Source organism: Falco peregrinus, chromosome 2, assembly GCF_023634155.1.
Source record: "Falco peregrinus isolate bFalPer1 chromosome 2, bFalPer1.pri, whole genome shotgun sequence".
Classification (NCBI taxonomy): Eukaryota; Metazoa; Chordata; class Aves; order Falconiformes; family Falconidae; genus Falco; species Falco peregrinus.
Window position 1 is genome coordinate 68017501 of NC_073722.1, and position 16254 is coordinate 68033754.

General features: G+C 40.0%; 1 protein-coding gene across 1 annotated transcript in view; it reads left to right on the plus strand.

The window, feature by feature from the left end:
• COL25A1 (collagen type XXV alpha 1 chain) overlaps positions 1 to 16254 on the plus strand; it is a 324158-nt gene that overhangs the window by 151579 nt on the left and 156325 nt on the right. The window lies entirely within an intron of this gene.

The window sequence follows — 16254 nt, forward strand, 5'->3', positions numbered from 1 at the left end:
GCCTGCCTTTATTTAATAAGTGGATGTTGCCCTAATTTTTAATTGTTCATGCATTTGTTGTCTTTCAGTTTTCTCATAACATGATCTGAATCTGGCTGTCATCTAACTCAATTAAACCTGCTCAGGCCACTTGTCTTTGGCAGAGACTAGAGACTCATATTCACTAATAACAAAATTTGTGGGGTTTTTTTCCTGGTTACTTTTAAGCATTAACTTGGGCAAAACAAATTGTTTGCTTTCACCAATAAGTTGTGTAAATATGTAAGTGAGGAGTTGCAAATAACAACAATAAAACCCCTTTTTCTTCTCTGAAATTCTTACTGTGTTATAGTGAAATTGCTGAACTTCATAACAATATGGTTAATATTTGCTCTGTGGTCTGTTATTTGTGTGTAAGTTATCTGAAGACCTGGTAGACTTCCAGATTTGGCATTTTGTGGCCCATAGAGAGGGGCTGCCTGTCCTAGATCTGCTAAAGCTTGCTTCCTTCTCTGCGTGTGTTTATATGTACACACGCATGTGTATGCTAGCACTCTCTAGTTCATGGCTGCATTTGAAAGGCCACAGTAAGCAGGTGGTTTTGCAGCCGTGTTTTCCGTTTAGATAGGCTTTCGTTGATTGCATTCACTATCCCTTTAATTAGGGTTGATATCGTAGTCTTAATTCGGAAATGATGTTTGAGCTTTGATGTTCAGCAGACGATCATGACCCTGTATTAACATCTGAGAAATATTGCCAGACCCTAGCACGCTTATTCATGACTGACACCGAGGAGTTAGTCTCTGCCTTTATCCAAGAGAAATTATTCCAATACTCTGCTGTCTGGCTTGCCAAGTAGGTTTATATGCAAACTGTAACTTGTTTCAAACATTGTTGCCAAGTTAGTATTTTGTTCAGGAACATATGAGTACATATCACCGATTTTGGAATCTAAATAAAGCTGTAGGCTTCCAACCCCCTCCCCACCCCCACCTCCACCCCCCCCCCCAAGAGCTCTTCACACTTGTTTTCCACAAAAACACTGGTCTCTTCCAGCAGGTCTGTGGCCCTTACTAGGGCAGTTCTGTAACTACGGTGGTAGGAGGGTGTTTCGCTTCCTGACTCAGACAGTCCTTGTTAGATCCCACTTGAAGATTCTTTTAGTAATGCTTAACCTTGATGGGGGGTGTGTGTATAGCTTCCAGTTGTATTATAAACATAACTTTTCCCTGCCTGTAGTAAAACACAACACTTAGTCATAGGAAAGTGCTAATGTTTAACTTCCTGTAAGTTCCGCTTTCAGGATATTTAAGTACAGCACCATATAAATTTATTAACGCTGGACAGCATTTTAGGTGTAATAGAGAGCCCAGTGCTTTTCAACATCCCATTCTTTTGAAGGAGTGTTAAGTCATACTGTCTAGTTTAACTAAGAAAAATGTTTGTAAAAGAAGTGGCTTATTCCATTTGTGACACCCTGAATGCGTCACATCTGGCCAGGTTAAGAATGTCACTCTTGCTCAGACACCTGTACAAGGAACAGCCTTCCATTATGGTCAGCTGCTAGAAGGTTATATTGTGACGCTCAGAATCAGGTTTTCAATAGCTCTTCACACAGAACATAACAGGGTCCTTGCAGCTTGACTTGTAGGGTAAAAAGCCAAGAGCTTGCTGTTTTCAAGCTTGTTCTCCATGATTGTCATTTCACTCCAAATGTTATTGCTGCTTACTGATTGTGGGAAGCTACAGTTGTGTTTTGCAGATGGAAGGCCAAAGCAGGTTGCCCTGTCGACAGCGAGGTGTGTTTCTTTTGTAAGTGGCTTACACATCAACCCACTCATGCTTGGAAACAATTAGAAAAGTGTGCCACTATCTACGAATTTGATTAACTTGATTGGCTTAAATACCAGCCTAGCTAGCTTTGACTCTGTGCTTGTATTAGGTATGTAAAAGCTTGCTTAGTGTCTTTATTTCACTCTCTGAAAATACTGTGAGTAGTTTGCATCTAGTCTTTGAATATAAATAATAACAGGTTATAAGTAACCAGTGTCTAGTTTTGGTGTATAAGGATCTTTAACTCTTGTTTACATGGAAACATGTATAAACTATTGTGTGTTGGAGGACAGCTAGCTTTGTAATATATTATGAAGACTATCCATTACTTTGGTGTTTTCTCTGAGACTGAGCTAAATCTCAAGATGCTTTTTTTTAACATTCGGCACTTTCCCAAGTAAAAGCCCTATGGCTTCAGGGGAAGATCTGCCTCAGTCAAAACTGATAAGACCCTCTGGAGTTGCCTTAAAGTAGAAGGATCTTTTGTGTGTGTGCTTGACTCTGAATGTATATTTGTGTGTCTGGCAGTCTAAAATGATAAATCAACTCGTGTATTTTCTTGAGATGGAAATTTTACTCATTTGTACTGCTAGTCCATTTTCTTTGTATATGGGTAAAGGATGTTCTATATAAGTTAATATGAACAGTCATTAGATTTGTTGTGTCTCTATTATGTCACGAGAAAGACCTTGATAAAGAAAAGGGCACAGGTTCCACCTGTGAAAAGGCAATAATAGAGTGGATTAAGTTATGTGAGTTCAACATGGGGTTACAGTTGGCTGACAAAGTTATAGCACTGGATGGTTTCCAAGCTACCGAAGATACAGCTGGTCACAGAGAAGCAGGTGAGAGCATCCATTCTCTTGTGCTGCTTTCTGCAAGCCCGCTATATGTGGGCATGTACTAAGCTTTATATTTACATCAGGCAATTTTTGACTGTTTAAAAATAATCAGAAACATGTCATGAAACGAGTCACTACAATAGTATAATAAACTTTTATCCATTAATTCTTTAATCGTACTCTGAGCCTGACTTAGTACAAGTTTCCTTGGTTGTCCTCTTAAATTATGAGACGCGTATAGCAAGAATGATCCAACTCCTGGTTGTTTTGGCACCTGCTGAAGTATTTTTGTTGTCATTATCCAGTGCGCTTGCATCTCAACCTGAAGTACTGTTCAGTGGATCAGAGACACACTGCTATATTACATAAGCACAGTCTCACAAGAGTGTTTAAAACATGGGAGATTGTACTTTCCTTGAAGACTTTTTTTCAGGCAAGTATTCTGTTTGAAATAATTGAGACTAAGGCGCAGGATGTAGCCCAGGATAATAAAAATATTTTACTGCTCTCTGCCAGGTCAAATATGTGTCTCCTTAGGAACCAGAGCCAGTGTCACTCAAAAGTTCACAGGCAGCTGTAAGATGTAAAGCAAAGCAAACAAGTTACTACTTTTTTATTATTTTTGGTCTTTTGCAGTTGTGTACCTCCTGTGTTAATTCAGACAAAATATTTTGAAACATTTGTGTTCAGTTTGTTGTTTTCCCTTCCTGTAGGTGAGTGGTGCATTAATAGAGGGGATGCTTTTATAGATTATCCAGAAGAAACTGACATTTGGAGTTTGGGAGTAAGGCAGTCCTGGCACTCTTTTTATTTATTTAGTTTGTTTGTAAGCAATAATTGCGCTGCTTTGGTGCTGTTATGCAATAGAGACTTATTGAACCTTTTAAAGCCACTTATTATTTTTTGTAATTAGAACTAACTTGTGCAGCTGTCACTAAGCTCTTCGTCAGATGATATATTTATTATGTTAGAAATGAGAGGAGGCACGTGAGTAAGACTTTGAAAAGAATATGCTCTGCTCAGGGTAGGGTTTTATGTTTAAATGGGTGATCAGCACGTGTGGTTAGACCAAGATGATTGCAGTACCAGTGCCTGACTAGTTATGTGCTGCCTTTAATCCCGTGGTATTGTATTTCATTGTCTCCCAGTACACTACTGTCACAACTGAAATAAAAACCCTCTAAATTCAATGAACACTTTAATCTGTCATCATAATCACGAAAGTCTTGTCAATCATGGCTTAAAATTTAAGCATGCGGATCAAATCTGTAGTAAGAGGAGACACCTGGACTCCACAGTGTAAGTGGAGACAGTCTTGGATGTTAAATATTTGTTTCATTTGTGTTGTACAGTTTTAACTGAATATGGTGTTAGTGTCGTTCCACATCTTTAAAAATTTAGAAAGGTTATTCAGTGACTTTGCTGGAGAAACTTTTAAAATAAAATGAAACTGATATGACAAGTAATGCAATGGAAATTTTACTTTTTTGTGTCAACACTTTGGATTTTAGGCTTGCTCTTGAGCTGAGAAGTAAAACCAGAAAATGTGGAAATTTGAGTGGCTTATAAACAGGTTAAGGTAGATCACTTGCAGGTTGACCAAAAGGCACTAAAACTGAAAGAGACTCTAGTCACTTAAAGGTGTATTTGGTTCATCCTCAGCTTGTAAACAGATACATTTGGTAAGCCATTTGCTTTTACATGTTCATTTCAAATGCAGATTTAAAAGTATGTTGCTCTTTGCTCACATAGCAGCTACTTCAGTATCATATCCATAGTACATAAAATAATAAATTTTACACCCTCTCAATAAAGTCTAAGGCAACATTGCTGTATTGTCAGTTTTAAAAAGTTGGATTATTTTTTTTTTTAAAAAAAAGTGGTACTCAAGAAATTACTAGTTCTGTAAGTGCTGTAATAGAAAAATGTAAAAATTGCAATTTGTCATACTTCAGACAGGTTTTGCAGTGTCTAAAGTGAAAAATCCATTTGAAAGCCCTTTCAGTGAGGTTTTCAAAAGCACTTGTATTAATCTAAATTGAATCTTATTGGGAATTGTAGCAAAACTCCAAACTGATGATGAGCATTCGGAGTGATCTGGATCATTGATCCTTAGGTAATTTTACTTTCACTGCGGCCAGTGAAAATAACGTGACTGCCCGCAGTATGGGTTGTGAGTAGCTGACATATCATTATTACCATTGCGTTGCCCTTGCCATTGTGAGGTTCAGTTTTCAGTGGCTTATCTTTTTGCCAAAAATGAACCACAGTCTGTCAGTGTTTCTTTTTAAACAGGGCCAGATCTTTAAGACAGAAAGTTAAAGGAAATATCTTCTGGCTTTGTGTTCTTTGTTAATAAAATCTCACATAACCATATTCTGGAGTGAAAGATTGAGATTTAACTGTGGTTGGTATTTTTATCAGGTATATGACCTTCTGCTATTATCATGTGGGAGGAAAAGATAACACTCTAATTTCACAAAGTTATAAGCCTTGGGAAAGTAATTTTCATATGCTTGACACTGTTTGCACTTAATCATGTTTGCACGGAGGTGAGCTATCCCAGCTGCTCCAAAGCAAAACCACCAGCCTGTGTTACATCTCCCCAGAGCACTGAAGGTGTGTGTAACTGGCACGTGGGTGCCTGAGCAGGATTTTTTCTAGCTGTTGCCCCTACTTGCTGTTGTACTGGGCCTGGCAGCTGAGAGCCATATGGCCAACAAGGATGAAGGATGAATTTTAAAAAGCAAAACAGAAAAAAACCCAAACAACAACCAGGTGCAAATGCAAAGGGAAAGAATGTGAGGAACTTGGTGGAAGTTATAGAAAGAATAAATTGTTGTAGGACTTGGGAGGAAACAGAAAACGCCACTTTGACTCTAACACGCTGTCGGGGTTTTGGCCTGTGTGGCCCATACATCTAAGCTGTGTCCATCCCACTGCCACATGGGAGAAGTGTGTTGCCTCAGGAGAGAAGAGTTGCTTAAGGAAGCTTTAAGGTCATGTGTTTCCTCAGGTCAGAGTGAACCCATAGAGAACGTCATGACCAAAGTCACCCATGCACATGCAAGACCATGTGCCTAAGTGAAAAATCGCTCAGACTGAGTGTAACTTGACAGAACTAACATGAAAGCCACAGCCAGGATGGAGGCCCGCATAGTGCTTCCTGCATGGAAGCGTACCTGCCTTTTAGTGGGGTGGGGGAGTGCACTGACCGACACAGAAAAGTCCCTGTTTCTCAACAGCACTACATGAAATGCTGCAGTCCTGCTCCGTTCTGACCTATAGCTTATGTTACTGTGTAGTTACTAGGGAAAGACTGACTTGTTCTCAGGAACCGTGACAGACTCTGTACTTGAGAGTGGGCATGCCCAAAGCACCGCGTTTGAGAAGGATGATGCTGTTGTTGTTTGTCATTTTCCGGATGGCAAAAATGTTGACACTGGGGTATAATGTGGCTTCCTAGAGGTGGATGCAGATTAGGTTTTAAGGTTTTAAGGACTTACAAGTCGGAAGCTTTTGCTTTTATACAGCTATGGTTGTACTGTGTAGTTACTTTATCATCCAGTATGGCTGGCGTCCTGAAAAAGTGTCTAAATCTGTTCCTAAAGGTAATTTAAATTGTATTGAGTGTCAAGAATATTTCAATTCTGATACTTTATTTTTTATTTCATCTGCGTTGGTATCTGAAAAAGTTAAATGAAGCCTAAATAGTTTTTCTTAATACAACATATGCTTTTTGCATCATAGGACCAACTATTGATACAGCATGATAATAATACAATGGAATGGCAAGTTGAAATGATGAGAAGACTTTCATGCCTTGCTAGTATAGAATAGCTATCCCTACATACTTCAGCTGTCCCTCAGCAATATTTGTCAGCCAGGTGATAGCAGCTATTTCTGTGTTTGCAAAGATGACCATGTGTGCTTGGAGTGTTATATGTTCATTAAAATAGTTTAGCAGCCTCACCACTAAAACTTAGTCTGTAAGAACCAGCAAACTTTTCCAGCCCAGGCTACTGGGATGTATTTCAGACTGCTTTAACAAGATAGAGCATAATTAGTGCTGAACACAAAAGCTGTGATCTGAGGTGAATAATTTTGCTGGTTGCCTTATAAATGTGAATCTTCACCTCTGGCAGTATTTTAAATATCAGTTACACACGTTCCATCACAGCACTTTGGTGATGCAGCAACTTGTGAAAAATACAAGTGTTTCCTATCGTACTCCTCCTTCTACTGAACAGAAAAGAAAGAGAGAAAATGTCAGTACAATGAAACTTTGGGACCGTAATGCATCACAGGCTGCCTGTGATTTGGTAAAGTTTTGTGATATATATATATATATGAATAGGTCAGTGAAGGCACTCCTAAAACTACAGCTGTGGCAAAGGACATGGCCAAAGTGTTGGCATACATAAGGATGAAGAATAATGCAAAATATGCTGCAAGTGGGTTAGGTAAACCAGTGGTGCCTTTTTTGCTGGAACACTGGTCACTTGTATAGAACATGAAAACAACAATATTGAAACAAACACAGAGAAAAAATACAGACTGCGGGGAGGAGGATTTGCAGGGACACCTATTACCTGTGTTAATAAGGTCATGTGTGGTATTTGCAGAAAGTAGATAACATACCTTTTATTGTGGCGTTAAGGGAAGATATGTATACTGGATGTTTTGTGTGATGTTTAATGGGCTCAGTCTTCGGGTTGGGCTGGGAGCTGGTAGCCAGCAGAGCAACTAAAAGGGTGAACATCCCTTAGGCACTCGGGCATCGAGCCCCAGGGAGCAGCACCAGCAGCCATCACAAAGGTCTCGGGCAGCTTCAACCCAATGAACGATCGGTGAGCTGGGTAGGGAAACCTAACTTCAGGCACTTCCAGTGACTGACTGGATCTGAAGAGGACCAAACTGGTGAAGTACATTCATTCCAGAAACCTATATCTGTGAGGAGTGTAGGTGGAGGGAGAGAGAGGGAGAAGTGGAAGTTATGCAGCATTTAGGGAATGCTCAAAACCCAGGGTTGCTGTGAACCCTCTACTGCAGCTGTAACAGAAGGAAAGTATCTTTGGACTTCTAGGTTAGATGGAAAAGAAGAAAGGGTGTCCAGTGGTTACCCATAGCCAAGAATTGAATTTTATGTACAGCTTGCTTGTCAAGGCTGATCTTCTACTTTATCGTTGAAGACATAAAGTCTTGCTTAAGAAACTTTTGCCTTTGGTTTAATTTTGAGCCAGTCTCTTGTTAGGGGGAAAGATGAGGCAGAGTGAAACTAGCAGATTTAGTGGAGCTGTCTTTAGAGAAATCATGGAAGTAAGTTTTGAGTACAGACACTGCTTGGAAGGAGGACCTGCTCTTGGGAAGATGCTTGGGAACCCAAGGGCTGAGCGATGCCAGGCTCTGCAGGAAAGGCTGTGTCAGGCTGTTTGTCACCAGCTGCTGACTCCTGGTATGGAGCAGCTCTGCTGGACATACATTAGTGCTCCTCCTGTAGGAGTTACGTTGGAGCGAGACCTCAGGACTGTGGACAAAGCATGAAATGTTTCAGCCTTATCATGCTAAAAGACTCACTGCAGAATCAGAGAAAGCTTAGGAAAAGGTAACAATAATTATGATTTATGATATGGAGAAAATTCAGATGGAGAGACTGAAAAAATAGGGTATGTTCACCCTACAAAGGAGACAAGAAAGCATCTTTACTAGCGTGTGCTATTTAGCACGGTGGTATCAAGAAGCTGGGTAACGAATATGTTTCTCAGTCTTGTAACACTGTAGAAGGAGACACCTGTGATTTTATAAAACGGCAAACTTACCATCAACAAAAAGAAGCAAATAGTTCCTGAAGCAGGTTTTACACTGTGAGGCTTATTGTTACACAGGGTTTCTTAGGCCAGCAATTTTACAAGGTGAAGGTGAAAAAAGGCTAGACTTTGACAGAATTAATTCAGAAATATAGTACTGATTGATTTTAGAATTTTTGGAAGAAATGTCACCTTTTGTGCTTCAAGCATGTTTAACTACCATATAAGAAAAAGAATGAATATATCTGTGTATGCACAGTTCTGGCTATTTTACAAGTGATAATAATGGGATTCTTTGAGCTCCCTCACTAGTACCTGGTACTGGTGAAATGATGTACTGTAGTCAGATGGCATTTAGCATGCAGAGAAATGGTACAAATAATCTGATTTGGGGAGGTCAGATTTCTTTGCTGTGGATCAGATAGACTGATTTTGGCATTTCCTCATCCAAGTTGCATAATAGCCTCTGACATGTATCCAAGCCCTGCGATGCAATGATGTTTCATGGTGAGCCAAAAAGATGATGTACTGTGTGTGAAACAATGAATGATATTTATCCAGCTGAGGCTTGAAATGAGATAGATAATTTTATGAGGTAGGAAATTCAGGCAGGCTGTCCCAGTCACACTGAGGTACAAAGCAGAAGACTGACATGCCAGGTGGAATGATTATGCAGAATGCGAGCAAAGAAGAGTCCAAGTGTTATGTGAGCTAAAAAAGCTGAGAAAAGAGGGAAGAGCAAAAAGGCTGACAAAGTAGGCTGGAATAAATCTATGCAGTGTTTGTATGAAGGTGCTCAGCTTTGGAGATAGAAATCTTCCCATTCTTCCCTATTTGGGGTGGATTTGACAGCAGAGAAGGGACAGTGGATGTGTCTTTCGAGTCTCATGTTGCCCAGACATCCGTCGGGTGAGCTCAGCCCATTGGGATGTTACAGTGCTGTTTGCTGAAGTCAGTGACCATTCCAGCAAGAGGAGGCTAGCAGATTGGGGCAGTTAATCATGCAGCATTAAATGGAGTCACCGTGCTGATCCTGGCATGCATATTTCACAGGCAGAGGTGTTAGGCTCAGCGGCTGCTGCTCTGCTTTGCTGCCTACCTGCATCGCTGGCCTGTGCTGTCACTTGGTGCTCCTGCTGCCATAAAACACAGACGTGTCAGTTTGCTGGGGAAGCATTCCTCTCCCTGTGAGCAGCGAGGGGTTGGCTCTGTTCAGCACGGTACTGCAAGTCCTTCCTGAGCTGTTCTTGACAGCAAGAAACGTGGAATGGGATTAAATGATGGCAGCTGGGTTGCACTCTGGGAGTGGAAAGGAGGGAGTTGAATCCATTGCCAAATTGGGGTGATGGAGACTGAAATGCTACCAACAGCAGTTATCTTGCCAGTGCTACAGTCAAATCAGAAAGTGGGTGGCCTGGCTGGTTTGGTTCAGAGGGCTTCTAGATATTTTAATTGCATGCTTTCAGCAAGGTTGGCAGCTTTATGCCTGATAATACTGAAGTGATTCTACTAACCTCAGCAAAGTTGCGCAGAATTTACTCTGACAGTGTAATTGGGTCAATTCATTTTTCTGACTTGACAGGCAAAATCTTACGCTACTGTAAACTATGTGTGAACTGGATGTCCTTTGAAATGGCCAGGAAAATATTCTTCTTTTGATGTGCACATGGAATTCTCATTACTTTTAACAGTAGCTACGTGTGTGTGTCAAGCAACATGTGAGCAAGGTCCAGGGCATCAGTAAAACAGGGAACAGGATTCTGAACTCTCTTAGGTTGGTGCACTGGTTTGGTGTAAGAGCTCTTACTTGCAGGGACAGTGAGGACCAGCTGGACTTTGATATAACCCGAGATAGGTAAATCTTTTTCCTTTGACTTGACAATGCCACTGTACCACTTTCCAAAATTAGGACAAACTTGACTTTCTAGATAGGTTGAAGACCAAATGGCAAAGTATTGTGATGTGCCTGGCAGGTGCTGATAGAGGAACTCTAGGTCTCATCCACCAAATGGGTGGGGGGTTGTGTGTTTCTTTTTTTCAGTCTGCTGCTTTGAAAAGTAGGATTTGTTTGCTGTAAATGTATCAATGAATGAAAGAGTACAGGTGGTGCCAGTGTAACAATATGCTAGTACCACCCTTAGTTCTAAAGGTGAACACGTGGATTTTTTTGAAAGACCTGACTGTTAAGGCATAACTTCCTCTCTCAGTTTGGGTCACTTAATTATTGAATCTGTCTCCTTAACAGCACAGGATTAGTCTTTAGAAGAAGGTTACAGAGCCAAAACTTGATGTAGGCAAAATGCACCTTGTCTATCCCTCTGTTACCAAATTTCCTACCTGGTGTGAAGCAATGTAACTTCATCATCATCACTGATTCATACTAATTAAAAACCTGAGCCAAATTTTTCCAGTGCCTCATAAGTATGCATTATTTTAGCGTAAATTATTTCTTCTATAGTGAAAAAATCTATCTCAGAGAAGGAAAACACTGTTCTTGTTTTAGACTTTTGATAGGTCAGTCCTTTTCCCCTTTGAGCAAGGACAACCTGTTAATGCTTTTGAAATATTCTTTTTTAAAAAGTAGATGGAGAACTGAAGACTGCTCTTGTTATCTAATGTGTCAACAATATCCACCAGCTTTACATTTTTATGTCTTTGATAAATTAATGACGTCATAGTTTAACTTATGATTCAAGCCCAAGCACTGCAAAAATGCAATAATAAATACATTTTAAAAGAGTGTATTTTCCATCTGTTGTATCTGATTTAGAAAAATATGCATAGGTCTGAAATTAGGATTTATGGTGTTCTTAACTGTCAGATTAAGGCAGATTCTCTTGTCTCTTAAAGCTCATGTGACTTTTCTTGATATATGGCAAGGCACATAGTGGAGCACATAGAACAGTAATTTGCTTTCCTCTAGTAAAAACTGTGTTCCATATAGCAGTATAAAAACAACAGATCTGCTGCAGACCTCTGGCACTGCTGAACACAGAGGACAAATTATTAAATTGTTAAAAAGAAATAAGGCACATTGAGGCAGCCTCTCCAGAACCACAGCAATGATATGACAGTAGTCTACCAGTACAAATTATTTCTGATTTGGATCACTATAATCTAAGATCTCTGATTGTAAAGATTAGAATACCCATTACTAGGAAGTAGATGTCACCAAAATTGTGCTTAATATGTTTTAAAATGTCTTGGAAAAGCTGTTAATAGTTACATTCTTGTTCCTACATGGTCTCTGCAATGGTACTACATCAGTAGTTATTTTGACAGCTACTGTCAAATTTTGTCGAATACTGACTATTGAGAAGAATTGTGGGGTTTAATTAGAGGAATTTGGGGGCGTAGAGGAATTGTTTTTTACAGGCTTATTATTGAGTTGTTACTTCTTATTGCTTGTATTTCAGTTAAAATATCAAGTGCCAAAGTCTAAAGCTGTTATCTGGCTGAAGCTGGTTGTGTGTGGGGTGTGAAGATTTTTTCTATTTGTGGGTTTTCGTTTGTTTGCCAGTTTCTTACAGTAGGTAAGAAAGGCAAAACTTTTTGAGCAGATGAAATTTAGTGCTTGAGAAGATAAATTCAGATAAGTGATTGACTCTTAGTTTTTGGACATTGGTCACGTGAAAAGGGGTAGGGGGGCAGAATCCTCTCAATCCCAGGTGTTTGATCTGTCTATTAGCGCCCCAGGAAAGCTGAGACCCTTGTGCCTGACCAGTCTGTCAGCGTCCTGTTACAGGGACCCTTCACTGGACACTCCCGCTGGATCGGAGGGTGATTCGACCGACTTGTTCAGGGAAATGCAGCAACAACATCAGGGGGACCCCTCGGCGGGTCTGCCCACTTGGTTTAAATGTGTTACCCACCGCTTGCAACTGCTAGTGCCCACGAAGGACTCACACTAACAGTTTATGGAATAACACTCTTTAGTATAAAATGGTGGCAATAAAAAGATTTGTGAATGCCGGTGGTAGGGACTGTCTGCAAAAACAAGTGCTATACAACCAAAACCTTAATTACTAATGACAGCTAGAATGAGTTAGTTATTTAGCATGCATAAGTCAAAGTTCTTCCCCAGTAGGCATCCCTATGGGGGAGAAGACAGGTTCAGCCTGTCAACTGATCCCAGAAGTTACAATGGAGTCTTCCCTAACTTCCCCCTCATTCTTTCACTTTTTATACTTTTTTTTTACTCTCACGTGGAACTTGAGTGACTCTGGTCATACATTCTTTCATTATTGATTGGTGTAAACTTCTCTTGCTTTCACTTAAAGACATAGTTGATAAGAAATAGAAAGCACGTGCTCGGTGAGGGGTGGTCGTGCCTTGGAGGTGGGTAACTTTGGGGTGGAGGGGTGTGTTAGTATTACAATGAGATTATAACAAGCAAATTTCATCTTAAGAGAATAGTTGTGCCACAGTTGTTGGCCCAGCAACGGACATAATCTCATGTATTTTCCATTTGACAGACGGTACGGTACCATCAAGTCCCAGCCCTGCAGGGAGCACAGCAGAGCCTGGCTGCGGTGTCTCCGCTCTGCTCCACCCTCCATTGCTCCTCCAGGACAGCAGGTTGTGTTCCCTAGGGAACCATGGTGGAGTAGATTCTGTGCATGCCAGCTGTCCTAAAGTGGCAACCATATTTTTCCCTAAAAAGGTTGTTATAATAGTACAACTTCTATTAGGTCCCAGTTTTCTAGAACTTCCCCTAAGCAATTTTCCCACAGAAGTATAAATCCTCCCCCTCCTCCCCATTTCTTTAATTTTCAAAATTCCCTTTGTGGATGTGGAATGTAGCATGTAGATGTAGCAGTGGCATTCAATTAAAATACTTCCTAAACTTTCTCTTCATAAAAATCAGATTCATAAATGTTTTTGGAAGAATAAAATAATTTCAAATATTTTGAAGCTAAATTAATTTAAAAATGAAAACCAGCTGATCTCCTGGCATTTCATTTTTACTCCCTACCTGTCAGTAAATGTAGCAAGCTTAGGAAAACAACATTAGGCAAACTTGGCTACTATAAACTAGCTTTTGCTTATTGCTCATTATCATTAATCTTTATTAACCCAGCTCGTTCCACTGTGATTCAGACTTTTGTTTTTCTTTCTAAGTGTTATATTTTTAATATAAAAATATATTCGAAGCAACCTACTTTTTAACTACTCTGGATTAAATTCAATTCAGCATGGATGTTTCTGATACTATTCTAGAGACATTGTTATGCTGGGAAAGAAAGTTCAGAATAGTTGTGTCATATATTGTGTACCTTGTGCAAGCTGCAAAAACCTGTGGACTTGTTGTAAGCTGACACTGTCCTTAGAATAAATTTATTCACCACTCCTTCTACTACAATGAGTCTTCATGAAATCCTCCAATTAGTGCAAAGTTATAAAACTGTAGACAGATGGAAAATTAATATTTATAGCAAAATGCCCAGGGTTTTGATAACTGGAAACTCTTAGAGCAACAGATGATGTTAGCAGTTAAGATTTAGAGAAAGCAGCTGGTTCGGGAAATCATGAAAGCTTATGTACTTTCTGAAATACTAGGTCATCTAGTGATGACCTTAAATGTCAGTGTTAATGTTTCTGTGAATACCATCTGTGATTAACTGTTTAAAATGAATTAGTTTATATTGGTAAAAAATAAATAAATGGATAAAGATAGAGAAATTATTTTTTCATACAGTCCCCAAAACCTGGTAAAAATTTGCAAGACCCACCTCTCATCTCACAATTTCTAAGAGGTTTGAAAATGCCACCACCTTGACAGAGACCCAAGTAGTGCAGAAATCACGAAAACTTTTAATGAGAGAAAGAAGCGATCCACATCACTCAGTAGCCTTAAATGCTGCTGGCCTGATGAGCCACAGGTCAGGGGCGGTGCTATGATTTCATTAATACTGGTGTAATTCCAGAGTAATTTTCCTAACTTCAGTGCTGTGGTTACTTTGGAAATACAATAAGTGGTTTTCTGGTGATTGACACTTGCTCTAAATGTAGTAATCTCAGAATAGCAGCTTGGAAGGGATCAGCACTTGATGTCAGAGGAAAGAACTGAACTGAAGCCCCTTCTTTACTGCCACTGTACACAGCTACTAAACTGGCAATTTAATGCTCTGTGGAAATACGGTTTGCTGGTCAAATTTAATTCCCTCCTAAAATTCATAGCTTGAAGTTACCTTCAGGGTTTTCTGTTAGCGGCTTTAATGCCAGACAGCTGGTCTGTAGCTGAAGCTTTTTAGTTTCAAAGTTCTTTTCTTTTCTCAAAAGGAAACTTGGTAATAGACACGTTTGTGTATGTGCACGTGCACTTCTATAGCATAGTTAAAGTTTAATAAAATAATATTCTGCAGAACAGGCTGGGAATATTTTGTTCACCCGGTGAAGAACCTTATAAGCTTCTCCTGCACATCCATGTTTCTGATCAGCCCAAATTGCTGCACAGCTATGTTGTGAGCTTGGGGATAGTCCAGGAAACCTCCCCTGAGGGCTGCTGCAGGGGCATTGTGTGTGCACAGGGACTCGAACAAGTTTCAGTGTCAGCTGGGGGAGGGGGGGAACTATGTGTGTGGAAACTTATTACATGTTGTAACATGCCTCTACCTGTGTAAGGAGTTTCCATGGATATAGAGGCTGGAGTGTTTCAGGAGGAAGTTGCAAGGCTCTCCACACTGAAGTGGCACTTCTGCTATTTTTCAGCATATAATAACAAAATATTCTTGTCTCGTTAAGTATGCTGTTGATTATGACTATCCTATGCCATTCTTGCTTTGTAGAATATTGTCTTAAATTTGTGTTGCATCTTGCCCCTACTGTAATTGTTAGAACAGAAGAAGAAAGAAAGGATTTTAGTGAGACTTAAAATGTTCTGATAGGAATAACATTCTCTGCCTTCAGGGCAAGAGCTGCTTCTCTTTCTTTCTTTTTCCTTCTTTTTTTTTTTTTTTTTTTTTTTTTTAAATCAGTTCTTTTTTATTTCCCTGGCAACCTAATGCTATTTCACATATATATTGGGATTGTATCACTAATGTTACTTTTCAGCATCTTACTCTTTTAAGCCAGACCGCTGTAAATACATCATGCAAAGTAAGATTTGACATTCATATGCATTTAAATACTATGGGATGATAGGATGACTTGTAAAATCTTGTAGCTGTTTAAAGTAGCAGAGAAACGCGCAACATTTGCACAAAACCAACTGTGCACCTAATATCTATTACAAATGGTGAGATACAGCCCCAGCAGAGGTGCTTGTGCTCCTGCATGCGTCGCTGCTTGTGGAAATTCCACCTGTGCACCTGCATTTCTTCAACAGCTCTGGAGTCCCACCCACCTGCGGTTCTCTCTGCAGAGCAGCAGCATGTCTGTGCCACCACCATAGCACCACAGCTGCTGCCTCTCCTCCTGGCTGTGCAAGAAGTGCAAGTCCCTTGCATTTTCAGGAACAGTATGTGAAGGGCACTGAGAAGAGAGCAAGGACGTTGCACTGGTGTCTGCAGCTTAGAAAAGATGTTGAAGGTTGGAGTGCAGAAATGAGGGACAAAAATGATGTAATTTTTTTTTCTTTAGAGGTGGCAGCAGACGCTGACTACAGTATGTAAATATTTCTGGAGAAAGGACAATGAGCAGTAAAGGTTTCCTTAGCAAAAGGCATGCAGGGACTAAGCTGTTGTGTTATGACTACCAGGTACAAACTGGATGCAAAGAACCTTAGTGTCCAACAATCCATACGCTGTTGTTACTGTTCGGGGGATGGCGAGCCAGGTGATGGTTTCACCATC